Source organism: Diachasmimorpha longicaudata, unplaced genomic scaffold, assembly GCF_034640455.1.
Source record: "Diachasmimorpha longicaudata isolate KC_UGA_2023 unplaced genomic scaffold, iyDiaLong2 ctg00000220.1, whole genome shotgun sequence".
Lineage (NCBI taxonomy): Eukaryota > Metazoa > Arthropoda > Insecta > Hymenoptera > Braconidae > Diachasmimorpha > Diachasmimorpha longicaudata.
The window spans coordinates 20001-25233 of NW_026974008.1; positions in this window are offsets into that span (position 1 = coordinate 20001).

Sequence of the window (5233 nt, forward strand, 5' to 3'; positions counted from 1 at the left end):
CCAGCCGGCAATTGGCGGGTGAAAATTTCAATCAATTCCCATTCCTCACATCAAACTATGCATATAACAATAGCTTTTATGCTGAATGACGGCTATCCGGCTGTCCCTATCCAAAAATTGAGAAATCCATAAGTGTCCCTACCTACTTTGCGCCGAAGCAATACGAATCAAAAAGAACTACGAATGGGGACTTAGAATAATTTTTCATTTTTCCCAACTTTGAAAATAATCACTTGAAAAAAATCTTAGAATCCAAAGAATAGTATACTTGATCGTTCTACAAGTCGAAAATTGGAAAAATAAGTGATATTTTTGCTTGATGCTATTTTTGTCGGTATGCAAAATCGTTGTCAAGATTCTCAAACCTTAAAATCAGGCCAGCCGGCAATTGGCGGGTGAAAATTTCAATCAATTCCCATTCCTCACATCAAACTATGCATATAACAATAGCTTTTATGCTGAATGACGGCTATCCGGCTGTCCCTATCCAAAAATTGAGAAATCCATAAGTGTCCCTACCTACTTTGCGCCGAAGCAATACGAATCAAAAAGAACTACGAATGGGGACTTAGAATAATTTTTCATTTTTCCCAACTTTGAAAATAATCACTTGAAAAAAATCTTAGAATCCAAGGAATAGTATACTTGATCGTTCTACAAGTCGAAAATTGGAAAAATAAGTGATATTTTTGCTTGATGCTATTTTTGTCGGTATGCAAAATCGTTGTCAAGATTCTCAAACCTTAAAATCAGGCCAGCCGGCAATTGGCGGGTGAAAATTTCAATCAATTCCCATTCCTCACATCAAACTATGCATATAACAATAGCTTTTATGCTGAATGACGGCTATCCGGCTGTCCCTATCCAAAAATTGAGAAATCCATAAGTGTCCCTACCTACTTTGCGCCGAAGCAATACGAATCAAAAAGAACTACGAATGGGGACTTAGAATAATTTTTCATTTTTCCCAACTTTGAAAATAATCACTTGAAAAAAATCTTAGAATCCAAAGAATAGTATACTTGATCGTTCTACAAGTCGAAAATTGGAAAAATAAGTGATATTTTTGCTTGATGCTATTTTTGTCGGTATGCAAAATCGTTGTCAAGATTCTCAAACCTTAAAATCAGGCCAGCCGGCAATTGGCGGGTGAAAATTTCAATCAATTCCCATTCCTCACATCAAACTATGCATATAACAATAGCTTTTATGCTGAATGACGGCTATCCGGCTGTCCCTATCCAAAAATTGAGAAATCCATAAGTGTCCCTACCTACTTTGCGCCGAAGCAATACGAATCAAAAAGAACTACGAATGGGGACTTAGAATAATTTTTCATTTTTCCCAACTTTGAAAATAATCACTTGAAAAAAATCTTAGAATCCAAGGAATAGTATACTTGATCGTTCTACAAGTCGAAAATTGGAAAAATAAGTGATATTTTTGCTTGATGCTATTTTTGTCGGTATGCAAAATCGTTGTCAAGATTCTCAAACCTTAAAATCAGGCCAGCCGGCAATTGGCGGGTGAAAATTTCAATCAATTCCCATTCCTCACATCAAACTATGCATATAACAATAGCTTTTATGCTGAATGACGGCTATCCGGCTGTCCCTATCCAAAAATTGAGAAATCCATAAGTGTCCCTACCTACTTTGCGCCGAAGCAATACGAATCAAAAAGAACTACGAATGGGGACTTAGAATAATTTTTCATTTTTCCCAACTTTGAAAATAATCACTTGAAAAAAATCATAGAATCCAAAGAATAGTATACTTGATCGTTCTACAAGTCGAAAATTGGAAAAATAAGTGATATTTTTGCTTGATGCTATTTTTGTCGGTATGCAAAATCGTTGTCAAGATTCTCAAACCTTAAAATCAGGCCAGCCGGCAATTGGCGGGTGAAAATTTCAATCAATTCCCATTCCTCACATCAAACTATGCATATAACAATAGCTTTTATGCTGAATGACGGCTATCCGGCTGTCCCTATCCAAAAATTGAGAAATCCATAAGTGTCCCTACCTACTTTGCGCCGAAGCAATACGAATCAAAAAGAACTACGAATGGGGACTTAGAATAATTTTTCATTTTTCCCAACTTTGAAAATAATCACTTGAAAAAAATCTTAGAATCCAAAGAATAGTATACTTGATCGTTCTACAAGTCGAAAATTGGAAAAATAAGTGATATTTTTGCTTGATGCTATTTTTGTCGGTATGCAAAATCGTTGTCAAGATTCTCAAACCTTAAAATCAGGCCAGCCGGCAATTGGCGGGTGAAAATTTCAATCAATTCCCATTCCTCACATCAAACTATGCATATAACAATAGCTTTTATGCTGAATGACGGCTATCCGGCTGTCCCTATCCAAAAATTGAGAAATCCATAAGTGTCCCTACCTACTTTGCGCCGAAGCAATACGAATCAAAAAGAACTACGAATGGGGACTTAGAATAATTTTTCATTTTTCCCAACTTTGAAAATAATCACTTGAAAAAAATCTTAGAATCCAAAGAATAGTATACTTGATCGTTCTACAAGTCGAAAATTGGAAAAATAAGTGATATTTTTGCTTGATGCTATTTTTTGTCGGTATGCAAAATCGTTGTCAAGATTCTCAAACCTTAAAATCAGGGCCAGCCGGCAATTGGCGGGTGAAAATTTCAATCAATTCCATTCCTCACATCAAACTATGCATATAACAATAGCTTTATGCTGAATGACGGCTATCCGGCTGTCCCTATCCAAAAATTGAGAAATCCATAAGTGTCCCCTACCTACTTTGCGCCGAAGCAATACGAATCAAAAGACTACGAATGGGGACTTAGAATAATTTTTCATTTTTCCCAACTTTGAAAATAATCACTTGAAAAAAATCTTAGAATCCAAAGAATAGTATACTTGATCGTTCTACAAGTCGAAAATTGGAAAAATAAGTGATATTTTTGCTTGATGCTATTTTTGTCGGTATGCAAAATCGTTGTCAAGATTCTCAAACCTTAAAATCAGGCCAGCCGGCAATTGGCGGGTGAAAATTTCAATCAATTCCCATTCCTCACATCAAACTATGCATATAACAATAGCTTTTATGCTGAATGACGGCTATCCGGCTGTCCTATCCAAAAATTGAGAAATCCATAAGTGTCCCTACCTACTTTGCGCCGAAGCAATACGAATCAAAAAGAACTTACGAATGGGGACTTAGAATAATTTTTCATTTTTCCCAACTTTGAAAATAATCACTTGAAAAAAATCTTAGAATCCAAAGAATAGTATACTTGATCGTTCTACAAGTCGAAAATTGGAAAAATAAGTGATATTTTTGCTTGATGCTATTTTTGTCGGTATGCAAAATCGTTGTCAAGATTCTCAAACCTTAAAATCAGGCCAGCCGGCAATTGGCGGGTGAAAATTTCAATCAATTCCCATTCCTCACATCAAACTATGCATATAACAATAGCTTTTATGCTGAATGACGGCTATCCGGCTGTCCCTATCCAAAAATTGAGAAATCCATAAGTGTCCCCTACCTACTTTGCGCCGAAGCAATACGAATCAAAAAGAACTACGAATTGGGGACTTAGAATAATTTTTCATTTTTCCCAACTTTGAAAATAATCACTTGAAAAAAATCTTAGAATCCAAAGAATAGTATACTTGATCGTTCTACAAGTCGAAAATTGAAAAATAAGTGATATTTTTGCTTGATTCTATTTTGTTGGTATGCAAAAATAGCATCACAGAATTTTTAATTGAAAAAATTATATTCATGTATAATTGAATGCATAAAATTAAACTAAATTCTATAAAACTAATTTATAATTTATCAGGTAACCGATATTATTAATTTTTAGTGATGACTTGAAAAGTTGATGCTATTTTTGTGTGGTATGCAAAATAGCATCACAGAATTTTTAATTGAAAAAAATTATATTCATGTATAATTGAATGCATAAAATTAAACTAAATTCTATAAAACTAATTTATAATTTATCAGGTAACCGATATTATTAATTTTAGTGATGACTTGAAAAGTTGATGCTATTTTTGTTGGTATGCAAAAATAGCATCACAGAATTTTTATTGAAAAAAATTATATTCATGTATAATTGAATGCATAAAATTAAACTAAATTCTATAAAACTAATTTATAATTTATCAGGTAACCGATATTATTAATTTTTAGTGATGATTGAAAAGTTGATGCTATTTTTGTTGGTATGCAAAAATAGCATCACAGAATTTTTAATTGAAAAAAATATATATTCAGATATAATTGAATGCATAAAATTAAACTAAATTCTATACAACTAATTTATATTTTATCAAGTAACCGTATTATTAATTTTCAATGATGTCTTGGAACGTTCATGCTATTTTTTGTTGGTATGCAAAAATAGCATCACAGAATTTTTAATTGAAAAAAATATATATTCAAATATAATTGAATGCATAAATTAAACTAAATTCTATACAACTAATTTATATTTTATCAAGTAACCGATATTATTAATTTTCAGTGGTGTCTTGGAACGTTGATCCTATTTTTGTTGGTATGCAAAAATAGCATCACAGAATTTTTAATTAAAAAAAATATATATTCATATATAATTGAATGCATAAAATGAAACTAAATTCTATCAACTAATTTATATTTTATCAAGTAACCGATATTATTAATTTTCAATGATGTCTTGGAACGTTGATCCTATTTTTGTTGGTATGCAAAAAATAGCATCACAGAATTTTTCATTGAAAAAAATATATATTCATATATAATTGAATGCCTAAAATAAAAATAAATTCTATACAACTAATTTATATTTTATCAAGGTAACCGATATTATTAATTTTCAATGATGTCTTGGAACGTTGATGCTATTTTTGTTGGTATGCAAAAATAGCATCACAGAATTTTTCATTGAAAAAAATATATATTCATATATAATTGAATGCCTAAAATAAAAATAAATTCTATGTAACTAATTTATAATTTATCAAGTAACCGATATTATTAATTTTCAATGATGTCTTGGAACGTTGATCCTATTTTTGTTGGTATGCAAAAATAGAATCACAGAATTTTTAATTAAAAAAAATATATATTCATATATAATTGAATCCATAAAATTAAACTAAATTCTATACAACTATTTTATAGTTTATCAAGTAACCGATATTATTAATTTTCAATGATGTCTTGGAACGTTGAATATCACACGTGAGTG